Source organism: Dromiciops gliroides, chromosome 2 (genome assembly GCF_019393635.1).
Source record: "Dromiciops gliroides isolate mDroGli1 chromosome 2, mDroGli1.pri, whole genome shotgun sequence".
In the NCBI taxonomy this organism is placed as follows: domain Eukaryota; kingdom Metazoa; phylum Chordata; class Mammalia; order Microbiotheria; family Microbiotheriidae; genus Dromiciops; species Dromiciops gliroides.
In genome coordinates, this window is record NC_057862.1 from 614686520 (window position 1) to 614707502 (window position 20983).

Below are 20983 nucleotides of genomic sequence, written 5' to 3' on the forward strand. Positions count from 1 at the left end.
GGGGGAGATAACATGACATTAACTACACACAACCAAGCTATTTACAGGCTAAATGGGGAATAACCAATAGAGGGAAGAAACTAATATTAAGGGGGATTAGGAAAAGACTTCTTGCAGAAGGCAGGATTTCAGTTGGACTTTAAAGGAAGCCAGGGAAGACAAGGAGATGGAGATAAGTACAAGAGCATTATAGACATTGGGGAAAGCCAGTGAAAATGCCCATAGTAGTAAGATGAAGCATCTTTTTTTGATACAGCAAGGGAAACAACATGAGGGTATATGAGGTTTAAAAAGACTGGAAAGGCAGCAGGTTATGAAGAGTTTTGAATGATAACGGATTTTGTATTTGATCCTGAAGGTGATAGGAAGCCACTGGAATTTTTTGAGTAGGTGGAGGAGACAGGGTCAGACCTACGCTTAAGGAAGATCACTTTAACAGCTGAGTGGAGAATGGACTAGAGCAGGGAGAGACTTGTGGCAGGCAGAACCACTAGTAGGCTATTATTATAATAGTCCAGGGTGGGAAGGGAAAAGAGCCCTCACCACGCTGGTGTTAGTGTCAAAGGAGAATAGGGCGAGGATTCAAGAAATGTTACAAAGGTAAAAATCCACAGGAAATGGCAACAGATTGGATATGGAGGGTGAGAGTGAGGAGAACTGAAGTTTAAGCTTGGGAGTCCTAAGATAAAAGATAAGTGGTAGAGCCCACTTTTCCCCTTAGGGGGAAAACAAGAGAAAGGCTCACAAACGTGAATGTCATGGGGAGGTGGGAGTGTAATTGGAGTAAAAATTTCATTCAGAAAATGTTAACATCAAAAAGTGGCTGAGGTAAAGGAAAGAAGAGGAAGAAGGGGGCAGTACAATACTTTGGTGCTAGAGGAAGGAAATCTGGACCAATTAAATACCTAAAAGTTCTATGTCTTTAAAAATTTTTTTTTAATTTTTGCAGGCATTGATGTAGCAACCTATTTCTCCTGACCTGCTACCTCTCTGAGTCATGGCTCAGGCTCCAGCCTCAGAGACTGGGAGGAGGATCAGCCTGATTTGCTTTAATTCTCTGGGTGCCCGTGAAGTTGGACAAGTTCCACAATGCTTATCAAAGCCTCTCTGACTTGAGCAAGGGCGAATTGTTTATCTCCAAAGCTCTTGTACAGGAAAGGATCAGAAGCATCATGAAAATAAGGAAAGGCAAATAATTAGTAAGCAAATAAGGTAAGTAATTAGGCTATGGGTTAAGGAGAAAAATATCGAGAGGTGAGCAACAACATTAGGAACAGAAGAAGTTTCAACCAGCCCAAAAGAGTTAGGAAGAGGTGAGATCCAGAGTCAAGCTGCAGGAGTTGATATAGACATAAACTACAGGAGTTGAAAGAGAGATCTCCTACTTGGCTGCCCTTACATTCTGCAAGTTTGTGCATGTTTTTATGCCCAGACATGTGCAGCAGGTCCTGACTTTCAGCCTCCTCAGAATTCACTTCACTTACATAGTTGATGCTGGGGTGCAGAAAAAAGACAGATTTGTAATGAGAAGATATGGATTTGAGCCCCAGGTTTGCCACTTTTTAACTGTGTGTCCTTGAGGAAGTTATTGAAAGTCTCAGACCTCCAAAGGGAATAAACTCGGTGATGTCTAAGGTGCTCTTAAGCTTTAACAATCTGAGATTGTGATTCCAAGTCATCCACTGAGGCCATCAGCCTCATTCTCGTATCATCTCTAAACTTCAATGGACAATATCCTATGTGTGGTTCTGTTCTTTATGCTAGAAAGAGTAGATGACTCCATTTCTTCTAAGTTTCTAACAACTATACCAAAAACATCATGTCATTGAAACAAATTACTTGCTTTGGTTGTTAAGATTTTTGTAACTTGATGTTTGTTCAAATTGTGTATGATAGCACAAGGATTTGATCAAATTTCTGGAAAATGGGAAAATCATCAGAGCCTGATGATAGTAAATCAGAAAATGAGGTGTTAATGGGCAGCAACTATAGCTGGAGCAAGGTCCAGGTTGGGGTTCTTATGGGAATCTACTGTGTGATACATCTTTAATATTTCTGTGAAATTAAACAGAATACCCAGGGCGTCAGGGAGGGAGGCAGAAAAACAAAATCTGGAATAGAAGTTAAGAACAAGAACCAAACATAAGCCAGATGGAATGAGGAAGGGTATTAAGAGCAGCAGACAAAAATGTACTGAATGAGAGGATGGGAAAATTGGTGTAGCATGTGAAGCAACTTCCTTCTCACACATGGAACCCCCAAAGCTACCCAGGGTAAAGGTATTCTGTCAGTTTCCAATCACCCAATGTCATAGGTCATATTTACCCACTGACGTGTACTTTTTCCTAGTCATCTAAAGGACACAATTCAAATCAAAGGTGTTAAATGTAATTGCCTAGTAACAAAAGCAGCAATAGAACATTCTCCTTTATAAACCTAGTATAACTCTCCCATGCATACACACACCAATGAGAAGAGTAGAAATAGATAGATCACATACGGTGGCACACATATGGCTAAGGCATATACTTAAAGGGCACAAATACAGAGAATATAGGTGGCCTTCCCTCTTAACTGCTTCCTATTTCTCCTGGATATAACTTTTTTGTACATATTTGCTTATTGCTTTTTCCATTAGATTGTGAGTTACTTGGGGTCAGAGACAATCATTTGCCTCCTTGTATCAGCAACACTTAGCATAGTGCCTGGAATATAGTAGGTGCTTAATAAATATTTACTGACTGACTGACTGAAGTGTTTAAAGTCACTTAATGCTTCTGAAGCTTCAGAGCCACCAATGTGTTTTGGTGATGTGATCACACAATCCTCCCTAAACCTATTATTAGTCTTTGCTTTCTGCTAGGCCTGCATATTGGTGTCTTATTGTGTGTATCTCTCTCTCCCCAGTGAATATCACATCTCTGTCTTTTCTATACCTCTCACTTTGTCGGGGGGGGGGGGGAGGTTGTCTGCTTTTCTTCTGTGTGTCATTGGTATTCTATTCTTTTCTGGGCAATATTACCTATTACCAGCTTCTGGGTTTTGTCTCTTCAGGGACACCTGCCACACATCTTAGCTCTAGCCCAATAGAATGTGGTGACTAGGAAGCCTCTCCCCAATAAAGTAGATTGACAGTTCTTAACTAATAGCCAGATCACATCCGGGGGCAGCTAGGTGGCTCAGTGGATAAAGCACTGGCCCTGGATTCAGGAGGACCTGAGTTCAAATCCAGCCTTAGACACTTGACACTTACTAGCTGTGTGACCCTGGGCAAGTCACTTAACCCTCATTGCCCTACCAAAAAACAAAACCAAACAAACAAAAAAAACCAAACAATAACTGGGCAGAATGTTAACACACAAAGGGTCTAAAATTTCTACTATGGATAATCTACCTAATCAAAACAGAGTTCATTTATACTTCAGGTAGGCTGTTGAAGCAAAACATCCTTGGTTCATCATTGAAGTCCTGGATCTTTAAAATGGCTCAAAAGCGCACGATCATATGTTGCATATTTGAATGGATATAAAATGTATTCCTCTGATGACATCTTCCTCCATAGTTTCACCCAGGTATGAATGTGATCCTGAGCTCTCAAAAGGTATATATACGCCAGTGGTAGACAACCTCCAGCAGATCTTACCCAGCTGGAAAGGCTTCAAGTGACAAGACCAGATAGATTATTGTGTGAGAATCAGCTTGGACAAGTCTGGAAAGGTCCATTACCAGAAAGTTAGCCATCAAATGATTCTTTTTTTTTTTTAAATCAGAGCTCATTAAGTCATCTAAGTTGTAGACTTTAATAAGCCATGTCTGGGGAGGAAATATCTATACAAAAGAGAAATTTCTCCAAAACAAAACAATCAGAGCTTTTCCAAACTTTTGAAAATCCTTTGTTGTTATAATCCCAAGATTACCTTACTCTTTTTTTTAATTATTTTTTTTTATTTTTTTATTTTTTTTAATGGGGCAGTGGGGTTAAGTGACTTGCCCAGGGTCACACAGCCAGTAAGTGTCATGTGTCTGAGGCCGGATTTGAACTCAGGAACTCCTGAATCCAGGGCCGGTGCTTTATCCACTGCGCCACCTAGCTGCCCACCTTACTCTTTAATACCACTAATATGCAGCAATGATAAAAATAGTGAACTATACCTTATTAACACTTCCATGCTCATCCTAATACTTTGTCAATTTAAAGTGATATTTATTCACTTGTGCTTCTATTTACTTTTTTAATTCAAAGGTAATGATTCAGTGCTTTAATACTCTATCCCTTAGGATGAGGACAAGAAGTTAGATGAACAAATATTTAGTCCTTTTTTTAAAAAATGAACTTGGTAATTCTAGAATTAGAAACTTTTCCAGCATGGTATGTCAGAACATGCCTTCCACTTCTCCGGCTGTCCCTCATGCCTAGAATGCTCTCCATCTTCATCTCTGCATACTGCCTTCCCTGGCTTTCTTTAAATCCCAGTTAAAATCCCATACTCTACAGGAGGCCTTTCTCAATTTTTTTTAGTTCTAGTCCCTTCCATCTCTTAATTATTCCCTATTTTTCTTGGACATCATTTGTTTGAACAGATCTGTTTGCTTGTTATTCCATTAAATTGTGAATTCCCTGAGGGCAGCAACTCTCTTTTGCTTCTTTTTATATATCCAGCACTTAGTATAATAACTGGTACATAACAACTATTTAGTAAATGTTTATTGACAGACTTTGGTCTGGTATACAATCCCAATTATAGATTACCTACTTTTTTTTGGGGGGGGGGAACAATGAGGGTTAAGTGACTTGCCCAGGGTCACACAGCTAGTAAGTGTCAAGTATCTGAAGTCAGATTTGAACTCAGGTCCTCCTGAATCCGGGGCCGGTGCTTTCACTGTGCCACCTAGCTGCCCCCAATTACCTACTTTTTAACTTCAGCCTCCATAATTACGGAGGGGGATCATGACCAGTAGGCTGGCTGGCCAATTGATGATAAATTCTTTGACCAGAACAACCTGTAGAAGCCAGAAAAGTACCAAATGGCCTTTGATACTTTGTGGTCCCCTTGCAAGGCAAAGTGAAATTGACAGAGTCATGGGAGAAAGGTGCAGTGGTTACTAAGAATCATGTGGATTTTAGGCTGTGTATAAACATTAATTAAGCTTCCCATATTGCAAATATAAAGTTCTTATCCACTGACATATGGATTATCCAGTGGACATATGACTAGAGGAAGTAAACCATATTAAAGTATATTCTTGTCATAAATGAAACGAGAAAGGAGTAGCAACTTATTTGAAGGGTACTTTATAGGTTCTATTTTGGAGACACTAAAAAAGGAATTTGTAGAGTTGGTTTTATCACATATCCAAAAGAATTAATGAATGTCATTGTATTGGAAATTTAGTCATCTTATGTTGACAAGTATTTCCTCATGATACATATTTGCAAAAATACTGTCATGAAAATAATTGCAGCTTATAAATCAATAGCAGTTGCAAAGGATAATGAGGTAGAAACATCCTAGAAAGAACCCTCTAAATTATATTGATGAATACTTTGGTATAAGAGAGTATGGAATAGGGGCGTCTAGGTGTCACAGTGGATAAAGCACTGGCCCCGGATTCAGGAGTACTTGAGTTCAAATCCAGCCTCAGACACTTGACACTTACTAGCTGTGTGACCCTGGGCAAGTCACTTAACCCCCATTGCCCCACAAAAAAAAAAAAGAGTATGGAATAATTCAGAGTTCATCATAGATTCAAGAAGACCTGAGTATAAGACCTACTTCTGATATACACTGGCTGTTTGACACTGGATAGGTTGTATAAACTTTTAGTGCCCCCAGGCAACACACTAAAATTAAAAATTGAAGAAAATTTACTTATCTGTTTCGGCAGAGGGAGTTTCCTTTGCTGAGAATTTCCTACACTGATAAAATTGCAGCTCTGGACAATAAAATAAAATACTTAGATATGCAATGACTTCAATGCAAATGAGAAAATAGGCAAGGAGGGTAGAGAAAAAAGTTTGTCAAAATGATTTAGGAATAAGAAATGATCATCCAAGCTTCATATATATATATATATATATATATTATATATATATATATATAATGAATTTTGCTTTCCATAAAGATAGAGTTAGATGGAATCTGAAAGGTCATCAAGTCCAACCCCCTACTTTTCCAGAGAATGAAAGCGAGACTCTGAGACTCTAAGTGGCTTGCCAAAGGTTTTGTAAATTTTGTAAATATCTAAGGCAGGATTTTCAGCCAGGGCTTCCTAGCTTCTGGTCCAAAGATCTACTCATTAAACTGAAGTTACCTTTCAATAGTGAGAACTGAGTAACATCATAAATATATGTGTATTATATAATTAGATCTTGGAAAGAAGAAACACTTCATTAGTGATGCAGAGGTCATTCCTTATCAACCATTTGAATGTAGCCACACAACTTATTTGTTAGCACAAAGATCAAAATAAATGCACAATTAGAAGGAATAGCCCAATTATATGCCATTAAATTTGACAATCTAAAGTAAATGAATGAATATCTACAAAAATACAAATTACCCAGATTAACAGACTAACATAAATAACAGAATAAATAAAATACTCAAATAACCCAATCTTAGACAAAGAAGTTGAACAAGCCATCAATGAACTTCCTAAGAAATAATCCCCAGGGCCAGAAGGATTTACAAGCAAATTCTATCAAAAATTTAAAGAGCAATTAATCCCAATACTATGTAAACTATTTGGAAAAAAAAAAGGTGAAGAAGGACTCTTACCAAATTCCTTTTTTTTTTTTTTAATGGGCAGAGCAATAGGGTTAAGTAACTTGCCCAGAGTCACACAGCTAGTGTCAAGTGTCTGAGGTCAAATTTGAACTCAGGTCCTCCTGAATCCAAGGCTGGTGCTTTATCCGCTGTGCCACCTAGCTGCCCCCCAAATTCCTTTTATGACCCAAATATAGTGCTGATACCTAAACCAGGAAGAGCCAAAACAGAGGGAAAATTATAGACTAATTTCCCTAACAAATATTAATGCAAAGAATCGTAAATAAAATATGAGCAAGGAGATTATAGAAATATATCAGAAGAATCATACACTATGACCAGGTGGTACTTATACCAGGACTGGTTCAATATTAGGAAAACTATCAACATATAATAACAAAACCACCCAAAATCATATGATTATCTCAATAGATGTAGAAAAAATCCTTTGACAAAATACAATACCCATTCTTATTAAAAACACTATAGAACAGGGGGCAGCTAGGTGGCGCAGTGGATAAAGCACCAGCCCTGGATTCAGGAGGACCTGAGTTCAAATCTGGCCTCAGACACTTGACACTAGCTGTGTGACCCTGGGCAAGTCACTTAACCCTCACTGCCCCACAAAAAAAAAAAACACTATAGAACATTGAAATAAATGGAGCTTACCTTAAAATGATAAGTAATATTTGTCTAAAACCATCAGCAAGCATTATCTATAATGGGGATAAGCTAGATGCCTTCCAAATATAATCAAGGGTGAAGCAAGGATGCCCATTATCACCTCTATTATTCAATATTTGTACTAGAAATGATATCTATAACAATAAAAGAAGAAAAAGAAATTAAAGAAATTAGAATAGGCAATGAGGAAACAAAACTATCACTCTGCAGATGATATGATGTTATACTAAGAGAATCCTAGAGAAGCAACTAAAAAAAAACCTAAAATAATCAACAACTTTAACAAAGTTGCAGAATGCAAAATAAACCCACATAAATCATCAACATTTCTATGTATTATCAACAAAGCCCAGCAGCAAGAGATAGAAAGAGAAACTCCATTTAAAATAACTGTACATAATATAAAATACTTGGGAGTCCACCCACCAAGACAAACCCAGGAACTATGAACACAGCTACAAAACACTTTTCACACAAATAAAGACTGATCTAAACAATTGGAAAAATATTAATTGTTCATCAGTGAACTGAGCCAATATAATAAAAATGACAATTCTACCTAAATTAATCTATTTACTCAGTAACATACCAATCAATTGTTCAAAAATTTATTTGGGGCCCCTAGGTGGCACAGTGGATAGAGCACCGGCCCTGGATTCAGGACTACCTGAGTTCAAATCTGGCCTCAGACACTTAACACTTACTAGCTGTGTGACCCTGGGCAAGTCACTTAACCCCAATTGCCTCACTAAAAAAAAAATTATTTAATAGAGTCAGAAAATAAATCATAACACAATTCATCTGGAAGAACAAAAGGTCAAGAAAATCAAGGGAATTGGTGGGAAAAAATGTGAAGAAAAGTGGTCTAACCATGCCAGATCTCAAACTGTATTATAAAGCGGTAATTATCAAAACTATCTGGAACTGGCTAAGAAATAGAGTGGTAGATTAGTGAAATAGATTGGGCACAAATTACATTATAGCAAATGACCATTGCAATCTAGTATATGATAAACCCAAAGATCCAAGCTTTTGGAACAAAAACTCATTATCTTGCAGAAACTGCTGGGAAAACTAGGAAATAGTATGGCAGAAACTAAGTATAGATCAACATCTCACACCATATACCAAGATAAGATCAAAATGGGTATATTATTTATACATAAAGGGCAATACCACAAGCAAATTAGGAGGGCATAGAATACTTTGTCAGATTTATGGATAAGAGAAGAATTTAAGACTAAAGAAATATAGAAAGCATTACAAAATATAAAATAGATAATTTGATTATGTAAAATTAAAAAGGTTTTGCATAAAACCAATACAACCAAAATGTTTTAAAAAGCAGAAAACAGATCATTGTTTTACAAAAATCTCTGATAAAGGTCTCATTTCTCAAAATATAGAGAACTGAGTCAAATTTATAAAAATACAAGTCATTCCACAGTTGATAAATGGTCAAAGGATATTGTGATGAAATAATGGGATTTCACAGATACTCAAAGACTCACCTGTAGATTAATCTAAACTGATTGTATCAAGTGAAAGTGATTGACTGCTGATTAGTCTACTTCAAAGTTAACTAGATTGTAATCACACCTTGCTAGCCCTTAAGAAGGTATGGTTCTCAGAAGCTAGACTGTGAACTCAACTTGAGAATACCTTCAAAACCAATAGATTTGGATGATGTCAACCAATCAGCTTGAAGCAGTGTGTAAGGACCGCCTCTGATCCAGACCTATAAAAAGCTTCCACAATCAGCATGCTAGGGAGTTCCTGATTAAAGCAGGCTTGTGGAGGAGGACTTGAGGAAGAACCCAACCAGGCTGGAACTCTAGACTAGGTAGGACTTCTTTTTTCTTAACTTTCTGAATTCCTTGTGAATATCTGTATGCTTTAATAAATGTTTAATGGCCAAAGACTCGTGCTGAAGCTTCTAATTTAAGGCGATCACACAATATAGATTTTAAATATCACAATATGAATGGGCAGCTTTCAGACAAAGAAATCCAAGCTATCTATAGTCATATGAAAAAATGCTCTAAATCACTATTGATTAGGGAAATGTAAATTAGAACAACTCTGAGGTACCACCTTATACCTGTGAAATTTAAAATTGGACATACGAGCATTAAACTCCCCCTTTTAACTTTTCCCATATATATATATATATATATATATATATATATATATATATATATATATATGGGAAAAAAGGAAAATGATGGATGTTGGAGGGGAAGTGGGAAAATTGGGACATTAATGCACTATTGGTGGAGATGTGAACTGTAATCAACCATTGTAGATAACAATTTGGAACTATGTCCAAAATACTATAAAACTGTGCATACCCTTTGATCCCACAATATCACTGCTAAGTTTATATGCCAAAGACATCCCAAGAAAGGGGACAAGGGGAGGAAGGACCTTTTTGTACAAAATATTTATATCAGCTCTTTTTGAAGTGACTAAGAATTGGAAATCAAAGAGATGCCCATCAGTTAGGTAACAGCTAAACAAGCTGTGGAATATGTTTGTGGTGGAATATTATTGTGCTATAAGAAATGACAAGCAGAATGATTTCAAAAAACCTAGAAAGACTTATATGAACTGATGAAAAGTGAAATGAGGAGAACCAGGACAACACTGTACACAGTAACAGCAATATTGTTTGATGAAGAACTGTGAATAACTTAGCTCTTCTCAGCAATACAATCATCCAAGGTAACACCAAAGGACTAATGATGAAGCTTATTATCTGCCTCCAGAGAAAGAATTGATATTGTTTGAATACAGACTGAGGCATGTTATTTTCCACTTTCTTTCTTTTTCTTTTGAATTTTCTTAAAGAAAATGGCTAATATGGAAATGTTTTACATGATTACACATGCATAATTTATATCTGATTGCTTTCCATCTCAGGGAGGGTAGAGAGGAGGGAGAAAGGGATAGAATTTGGAATTTAAAATGTTTTTTTAATGTTAAAAATTGTTTTAACATGTAATTTTGGGGAAAATATTTTTAATTTTTTTAATTAGAAGGAATAAAGTAATAAAAATACATGGCATACAATTTAAATAACTCCAATCTGACCTATTTTTTAAAAAAATTACTGATATCAACAGATGGGAACTGTATGCAGGGAATAATATAGACACAATTTATAACAATTTCATATAGAAGTTTAATAGATATAAATCAATAACTATAATGAAGAACAAAATAACTGACTTAGCAAAGAATCAACATACTTGACAAGTAGAAGGGGATAGCAGTCAAAGACTACACCACTGGGGCAGCTAGGTGGAACAGTGGATAAAGTACTAGCCCTGGATTCAGGAGAGCCTGAGTTCAAATCCAGCCTCAGACACTTGACACTTACTAGCTGTGTGACCCTGGGCAAGTCACTTAATCCTCATTGCCAAAAACAAAGACTACACCATTTTAAAAGTCAATTCGTCATCTCATAGTTAAAGGTGATAAAGCTTATACACAGTATTGCCTCATAAAAGCAATTTGTAGAAAGTTTTTTAAATGATGCAGCTAAATAAAATCATTTTGAAGACATTTAAAGACAACTGGAAAGACATAAAATACGTAGACAAAAAACAGAGAAAAATCTATAGGGATTTTTTAAAATAAAATCTCTTGGGGCAGCTAGGTGGTGCAGTGGATAAAGCACCATCCCTGGATTCAGGAGGATGTGAGTTCAAATCTGACCTCAGCCACTTCACACTAGCTGTGTGACCCTGGGCAAGTCACTTAACCCTCAATGCCCCACAAAAATAAAATAAAATAAAATAAAATAAAATCTCTTTCCACAGTCAATAACAGTGAATTGACCACATTTGAATGATGTTATATTCTTTGATATGCTTTGAGGAAATGGAAGAAAACAAAGATAAAAAAAATAGTCAGATTATCTATCCCAAACACACAAGAGCTCCATGGTGGAGGTGATACTAAGATATCTGAAGGAGAAGATATCAAAGTCATGAAAGAAGAAAATTCACATTATTGTATCAGAAAAAGTAAACAAGAAAATATTAATAAACTACCGTTCTGTATTTCTGCCTTCCCACCTACATACAATTTTTTTTGGGGGGGGGGTGAGGCAATTGGAGTTAAGTGGCTTGCCCAAGGTCACACAGCTAGTAAGTGTTAAGTGTCTGAGGCCAGATTTGAACTCTGGTCCTCCTGAATCCAGGGCCAGTGTTCAATCCACTGTACCACCTAGCTGCCCCCCCTTTTTAAATTATTTTTTATTTTTTTGCAGGGTAATAAGGGTTAAGTGACTTGTCCAGAGTCACACAGCTAGCAAGTGTCTAGTGTCTGAGGCCAGGTTTGAACTCAGGTCCTCCTGAATCCAGGGCCAGTACTTTATCCACTGCACCACCTAGCTTCCCTTTTACATACAATTTTTATAAGAATAATCTTAATACATATTGAAGCCATCCTTCATGTGAGTATTATGTGGAATAGGACAGCTTTTACAAGAGACATTCCGTGTTAGATGGCATCTTAACTATCATACAATCTTCTGAAAGAGGTAGTGAATATAAGATCCACCATGCTTATTGTTTGTTGACTTCTAAAATGCATTTGATTTGATAAAACAAAACAATTCCATAAAGTCTCTCTTCCAACAAGATGACTTCAAAGGAACCAGATTCCTTGAAAGATGGAATGAACCTTGTTTGACAACGCTTCATTCATTAATGTCAAGTGAGGAATCAAAAAGGGAAGCATTTTTACTAGAAGTGTTGGCCGTTATCATAAAAGGGATCCTGTGTTATAATCCAAAATAAGGAGGGATTTTCTACCAAAGGTGAGGCCCTCCATGAGGCCCTCTTTGCAGGTAACATTTTCCTGACTGTCAGTCTCAAGCATTAGAACGCTAAAGATCCTGCTGCATGAAATCTGTAATCACTCGAAATCATTTGGCAGAATTAACTACACAGGAAGAACCAAAAGGATAAAGAACAACTGTTGTCCAAACTAATATATGCAGCCGAATGAAATCTATAGAGTTTATCCATCTGTCCAGGGACAAACTAATAAAAGCCAATGAACTGGATCCAGAATTGAAAAGGAAGAAGATAGAGGGCTGGATTGCCTTTGGGAAATTCTTTTAATGACACCAATCTTCTCCCTAAAGCAAAGACCCATCTTTACAAGAAATGTATGGACAGAAAATGATGACCTGATCACATTATTAGAATAAAGAGACAATCTGTGCATTCTATCCTCCTGACAGAAAAGGAAGCTGAGGAAGGCTCCCACAAAAGTGGACGGACCCCCTATCAAAAACTTATTGAGGGGCAGCTAGGTGGTGCAGTGGATAGAACACCGGCCCTGGAGTCAGAAGGACCTGAGTTCAAATCCAGCCTCAGATGCTTGACACTTACTAGCTGTGTGACCCTGGGCAAGTCACTTAACCCCAATTGCCTCACAAAAAAAAAATTATTGGAGGACAAGGTCACAGAATAGGGTCATGGATAGGTTGTAGTCTAAAATGTTGCTGGGAAAAGACAGATTGATGAGACCATTTGAGTAACTCTAGAGCTATTCAATATTAAGGAATTTCTCATGGTCTTAAACTATAGCTTAGTGTAGAAGGATTAGTCATATAACATATATTAGTCATATAACAGAATATTTTGCAAAACTGTGCACAAATAAGTATTACATTGGGTTAAACTTGATTTCTTTCAGAACTCTATACTTTCATCGAATTTCTCATGCATTTATTAAGTATTCTCTTTCGTCAGTTATTTGCAGTCATCATATCCCCTAATGGACTGGAACAACAATAATGATAATGCAAATCAACAACAAATATCTTCCCCCTGTGGATGTGCCTACTTTTTTTTTACATTTAATTTTTATTTTATTTTTTTCTCAATTGCATGTAAACAAAAATTTTTAACATTCTTTTAAAAAAAAACTTTTGAGTTCCCTATTCTTTCCCTCCCTTTTTCCTTCCCCTCCTCCCTCCTTGAGAAAGCAATCAATTTGACATAGATTATATATGTTCAGTCATGCAAAACATTTCCATGTTAACCATAAACCACAAGCATTTATTAATTACTCACTATATGCCTGGCACTGTGCTAAGCATGGAGAATACACATACAAACAAAAATAAAGACAGTACCTGGACCTCAAGAATTATATTCTAATACATAAAAGAGAACTGAAAAGAAGGGTGGGGGAAGGAAAAGGTATTTCGAGGCAGGGGTATGGGGGCTATGTCTGTAGAATCAGGAAGGGAGGCTAGAAGGATGTAAAGATAACTGGCTCTTCTATTTTGAGGAAGGGTCTTTTGAGAAGAGCAGCCCTTCCCTTAAGAAGCTCACATTCTAATTTGGGGAGAGGCAATCTTATAGTATGCAAAAAAATATATACATATTTTATATATGTGTATATATATACACACATATGTAAATGCATCATTATATTGTTTCTATAACATGATATATTATATACACATATTATGTAAATGGAAGATAATCTCTGAGGCAATAGAAAGGGAGAGAGAAAACAGGAAAGACCTCTTATAAAAGACAGGACTTGGATTGTATTCAAGGGAGGAAGCAAAGACTAAGCCCATGGTGGGAAGAGGGTCCTCAGATCTTTGTCCCCTCAACAGGGCCACAGAGCCTGTGAGTTCATGACCTTGTGGTTGCTTCTAGCACTATTGTGTCTATTCTTTCCTGTTTTTAGGGGAAGGAGATTAGATGACCTCAACCTTGTGTTCATACAAAGGTCAGGAAAGTATATCACCAGGAGTCCAGGAACTAGAGTCCATGTTGGGATGGCTGGAAGCCACACAATGAGTAGCCAAGTGTATGAGGAGCTGCCTCGTCCACTCTAGCGAAGCAGAGATTCAGACTCATCTATCCATCGGCCATGCCACATTTGAAAGTGAACTTGGTGGGGCAAATGCTATATAGAAACTGTTAAGTTTGGGCCCAATCTCTAGAGATGGTTGGGAGCATAAAGAAGAATATGCCCTGGATTCAGGAGTACCTGAGTTCAAATCCAGCCTCAGACACTTGACACTTACTAGCTGTATGACCCTGGGCAAGTCACTTAACCCCCATTGCCTCACCAAAAAAAAAAGAAGAAAAAGAATATGCCCATCCCCCACCCCAGGTTGGGGATTGGGAGTGGGAAGGATATGTTCTTGTTATAGCTTTTTTTTTTTTGGCAGGGTAATGAGGGTTAAGTGACTTGTCCAGGGTCACACAGCTAGTAAGTGTCTGAGGTCAGATTTGAACTCAGGTCCTCCTGAATCCAGGGCTGGTGCTTTATCCATTGTGCTATCTAGCTGCCCCCTACACACACACTTCTTGTTATATCTTCAAAGAAATATTCCTTTGTAGAAGTTTTTTGTCGTTAATGGGTTGAAAGGAACTGGGACAATAATCCCTGGAGGTTAACATTGAAGGGAACACATTGGAATGAGGTCTCAAGTTAATGTCATTAAAGGAGAATTACCCCACTCCTTCTAGGTTACCCCAAGAACCCCGAGGGTTAGATGTAGCTCACCCCACTCTGTGACAGCAAGTCTAGAGTTTTACAGGAACACAAAGTTAGCAAAAATTAATTAGTAGAATCTGAGGTAACAGACAGAAACAACAGTCAAGGCCAAATGGGGATGGGTTCAGAAAAACAAGAAGATAGGTATCTCAAAGAAATGGTCTGAGCTTAAGTAAAAACGTTTCACAAGTCAGCCTATGACCAGGTCTACCACCTTTAAAGAGGGGGATTACAAATCTAGAGCTAGAAAAGGACCTTCAAGGTCATCTAGTCCTAGTCCAATACTTTCTTTTTCTAGAAAAGGAAACTGAGGCACAAAGTGTTAAAAATGATAAGCTCGTGGTCATAGCTACTAATGTAGCTGAGATTGAAACCCATACCCTATGACTCCAGATCTACTCTCAGTAATCATTGGCTACCACTTCCTGTCTTCTAGATATTCCTCAGCTATGGATGCTGTTTTTTATTAATATCATTATAACAGAGAGACAGGTCAATAAGGGCTGGTACTAAAAACATGCTCAGATTTACCCTTAATGGTGGTTTTAACAGAGCTCGCACCGATATCCTCTGCCTGCCAGTTTCAACCATGATGAGCTAGAGTTGTTGTTGTTCACTTGTTTTTCAGTCATGTCCAACTCTCCAGGGCCCCATTTCAGGTTTTCTTGGCAGAGATACTAGAGTGATTTGCCATTTCCTTCTCCAACTCATTTTCCAGGTAAGGAAACTGAGGCAAACAGGGTTAAATGACTTGGCCAGGGTTATAAAGCTAGTAAGTGACCGAGGCCGGAATTGAATTTAAGAAGATGAGAATTCCTGATTTCTGGCCTGGGGCCTTGTCCACTGCTTTATAATTGGCTTTAGAGCCAGAAGGATTGATGACTTAAGAGAAGCTGAGCTGGAACTGAGTATGCATAAAAAGGGTTCCAGTGGACAGTCTCTTTCTCTCTACCCTGATGGCTTTTGAGTGAGATTTGCTTTGAGATGCCAGGTTGGGTATTGGGGGATGGGACAGGGCAGATACCTATATTCTACCACCCTGTTGATGACTCCCTCTGTCTCTTTAGGCAAACAAGTATTCTGAAAATAGAATGTCCAAGTGATCCAAGTTCAGAAGAGCCATAAGAGGTCCCACCAGCAACCAATCTTAATAACAGAATATATCAGTCATTTTTTTTTCAATAATTTTTCAGTCATGTCTAACTCTTTGTGATCCCATTTGAGGTTTTCTTGGTAAAGGTACTAGAGTGGTTTGCCATTTCCTTCTCCAGCTTATTTTACAGAGGAGAAAACTGATAAACAGGGTTAAGTGATCTGCTCAGGGTCACACAGCTAATAATTTGAACTCAGGTCTTCCTGACTCCAGGCCCAGTGTTCTATCCACTGCACCACCCTAGCTACCCATACCAGAGTCATAGTGGCTAACAATAATAGAAATATCCCCATTTTAGGAGTGGGCTTGATGGTGATACCTCGTTCAGGTGTAATGTTGGGACAAGATACAATACTCAAGTCATTGAAGAGTCCTAATATTGCAAGGATATACAACAGGGGCAGGATGGTACAGAGCTTCTGTAGATGAAGCACTCTACATCTCCATATGGAAATGTGTCTGTTTAGCAGAATATAATAGCCTGTGTTGTGTTCAAACAGCCACCAAGTCAGAGAAGTATGACTGACTGCATGTGGTAGGAAACTTTTATGCCCCTGGGTGACCAGGAAATTACATCTACAAAGCCAGAGCCCACCAGTACCAACGGAAGGACAATGTGAGCCTTGCCCTGCTCCACCCCACTCCCCAGCCCAATCAAGTCCTGGCTTTATTGCCTTGTCCTAACCCAGCTATTCTGGTTAATACCAGTCCTGTTAAATTAGAAATGGAGGTGAAAAGCTATTCCCCCAAGTGCAGCAGCAACTTCAAGAATTGTGACCTCCTCATGATAGAGAAATCCTGGCTATGAACTTTAGAAGGGCTCAAAGAACAACAGAGAACTATACGGAGTGAATCAGTCAATAAACATTAAATACCTAGTATGTTCCAGGCCCCGTGCTAAATTCTGGGGATACAAATAGAGACAAAAGACAGTCCCTGCCCTCAAGGAGTTCATAGTCTAATGATGGAGACAACAAGCAAATATGTACAAACAAGTGATGTATGGGTTAAATGGGAAATAATAAAGGAGGAAAGCACTAGAATGAAGAAGGATTGGGAAAGGCTTTCTGTAGAAGGTAGGATTTTTTTTTGAATGTAGGATTTTTAGTTTGGACTTAAATAAAGGCAAGGAAGCCAGGAGGCAAAGATAAGGACGAATAGCATTCAAGGCATGAGAGACTTGCAGAGAAAATACCTGGACCTGAGAGATAGAGGATATTATTCACAGAACATCAAAGAAGCCTGTTTCACTGGCTGGTATTAAGGTGTGAGAAGACTGGAAGAAAATCTGATGAGGAAATCACAGTTGGAGAAAAGGACTCTGGGTCCAGAAGTCAGGGCGGGGGGGGGGGGTACCCCTTGGCCACAGGTGTTCCTTTTACATTTGCTTCCTTCTTATTGTACTTGGAGCTTGGGCTTTCTCCCCCCAGGGGCCTTGTGTGTAAGAGCAGAGGGTATGCCCATGAGGATGGAGGAGATGTTTTCTAACTACTATTCCTTCTACACCTTCTCAGTAAATACATTTTTCTAGAATCTACTAGAGTTAAACTGGTTGATTGACATTGGTAGGGACGACACAGCAGATGGGGGTCCAGGAGTTAGTCTATTAGAAACCACAATCTTTCAGGATTATCCCAAAGAAGTTTGAAGGGTGCCATAGTCATTACTATGACAATTACTATATCTGTTTTAAAATAGTTTCTTGGGGCAGCTAGGTGGCGCAGTGGATAGAGCACCGGCCCTGGAGTCAGGAGTACCTGAGTTCAAATCTGGCCTCAGACACTTAACACTTACTAGATGTGTGACCCTGGGCAAGTCACTTAACCCCAATTGCCTCACTAAAAAAAAAAAAAAATAGTTTCTTAGTCTGGTCAGTGATTTTGCTTATAGGGATAGATGGTGATATTTAGAAGAATGATCAGCACCTATTGTACTTACATTTATATGTAGCATGAGGCAGTTAGGTGGCACAATGGACAGAGTACTGGGCTTAGAATCAGGAAGGCTCATCTTCTGAGTTCAAATATGGCCTCAAACACTTGCTAGCTGTATGACACTGGGCAAATCACTTAATCCTGTTTGTCTTGGTTTCCTCCTCTGGAAAATGAGCTGGAGAAGGAAATGGCAAATCCCTCCAGTATCTTTGCTAAGAAAACCCCAAATGGGGACATGGAGAGTCAGACACAACTAAACAACTAAACAACAAAATATGTAGCATGCCTATTGGGTAAACCAAAAATTGCACATGAATTAAAGAATTCTAAAGATGGCATGCCACTGGTCACATTGAAATACAAATATATTTAAATAACACGGCTTCATATGGATATCTGATGAAGTTGTTCAGGAATGAATATGGATCTAGTCCATATGCTAAAATTGGCCAATATATGGAAAGGCATAACAGGGGAGGGGGAAGTGGTTTCTCCACTTGGGCCACAACATATGTACTTTGAAAAATAAGACTATACATTTCTCAGCTATTTTTAATGGGTTTTTGGAACACTTTTCTTTTTTTTTTAGCGAGGCAATTGGGGTTAAGTGACTTGCCCAGGGTCACACAGCTAGTAAGTGTTAAGTGTCTGAGGCCGGATTTGAACTCAGGTACTCCTGACTCCAAGGCCGGTGCTCTATCCACTTCGCCATCTAGCTGCCCCTGGAACACTCTTAAAGAGCATTCTAATAGAATCATTCAATATTTGTCGGCAAAATTAAAATATGCATCACTAAGCTGGTCTGATGACTAGGATTCTTTCTGAACTTAGCATTAATAAGGAAGGAAGGAAGATGGTAAGTCTCAATGTGACACTGGTAACAGAATCTATCACGTTGCTTTATAGTGACTCACTTTGAGGAAGATGATGAGAGGTAACAAAAAGTCAAGACACACCTTGATAGACTCGAGGCAACCTCAAACTGGATTCTTTTTTTAATGAAACTTTTTTTTTCCTGTTGAATAGAAGTGAGTAAATGAGCAATGATATTTACATGGCACCTCAAGGTTGGCTTAGCACTTTGGATACCTTATCTCATTGGACCCTTGAAAGAGTCCTTTAACTCATAGGTAGGTATTGTAGTTATTATTATCCCCATTTTCTGAAAATCATAGAAAAATAAATCTAGAATTAGAAGGTACCTCAGAGACCATCTAATATAACCCTTTGCTTTATAGTTAAAGAAACTAAGGCCAAGAGAGGTTAAATCTTGCTTCAGGACACACAGTTTCAGAGGGAAGATTTGAACTCAGGTCTTCTACCTTGAGAGCCAATTCTCTCATTCCATTATACTACAGCGATTCAAGAGGAAACAGGAATAGGTGGCTGAGAGATTGGGTGATTTGGCCATTATCACAGTGTTAACAAGGTGTTCCCTATTCTCTACATCCTTTCGGAGCCTGGATGTGACCACAGACCCCTCCCACAAGGTAATATAGCATGTGGCATGGTGCCCAATGTGAACATGTATCCCTTACCCCCTTATCTCTCTGATATGACTCACTTCCAACCTACCCTCATATTGTCTAGGCTGTGGGTTTTGAGGTTTTTTATTTCTAGAGTAAAAGGTATGGCAGTGTCAGGAACAACCTTAAGCACATGGTTAGGATTCAACCTTTTTCTTTCTCAGAATCCTAGGGTTAACCTTGGTGAGTATGTTGGGGAAAGTGTCACATTCCTAGTATTTATCACTCTAGCTCCTGAGCCCACACTGGTGTGTCTCCTATATACAAAATCCATCACTATGACATCATTAACTCAAACATAAAACATTTGCTAAATAAAAAGACAAAAGCAATAATAATACTGACATTTACTCAATAGAATACCAGACCTTAAATAATAATAATCTGAGTCCACTCAGAAACCAGTATCATACTCTCTCACTAATGCATATAGTATCTGTAGGGCAGCTAGGTGGTACAGTGGATAGAGCACCAGCCCTGGAGTCAGGAAAACCTAAGTTCAAATTCAGCCTGAGATATTTACTAGCTATGTGACTCGAGGTAAGTCACAAAATCCTCTTTTCCTCAGTTTCCTCATCTGGAAAATGAACTGGAGAAGGAAATGGCAAAGCACTCCAGTGTCTTTGCCAAGAAAACCCCAAATAGGATCACAAAGAGTTGGACATGACTGAAATGACTGAAGAACAACACTCTGTGGGGCAGAGTGGACATACGCTTACAAAAGCCTAAAAGAAAAACAAGTTCATTGAAAAAATACAATTAAAAAAAAAAAACTAGCAGGGGCAGCTAGGTGGCACAGTGGATAGAGCACCAGCCCTGGAGTCAGGAGGACCTGAGTTCAAATCCGGCCTCAGACACTTAACACTTACTAGCTGTGTGACCCTGGGCAAGTCACTTATCCCCAATTGCCTCACTAAAAAAAAAAAAAAAAAAAACTAGCAAGGAAGCAAATGAATGGAGAAATTTATGTGCCTAGAGCACTTCATAACTCAACTCAACATGTCAGTCAACAAGCATTTATTAAGCAGTTACTATATGCCAAGTACTGTTCTAAGCACTGGGAATACAAATATAAGCAAAAAGAAAGTTTCTATCCTTAATAATTAATAATAGTAATAATAGCTAACATTTATGCAGGACCTAACTATGTGCCAGGCACTATACTAAGTGCTTTACAATTATTATGGGATTTGATTTTCACAACAACCCTGGGAGGAAGGTGCTATTATTATCCCCATTTTATAGTTGAGGAAACTGAGGCAGACAGACATTAAGTGACTTGTTCAGAGTCACATGTCTAGTAGGTTTCTGAGGCTAGATTTGAACTCAGGTCTTCCTGACTCCAAGCCTAATGCTCTAACCCACTATACCAAG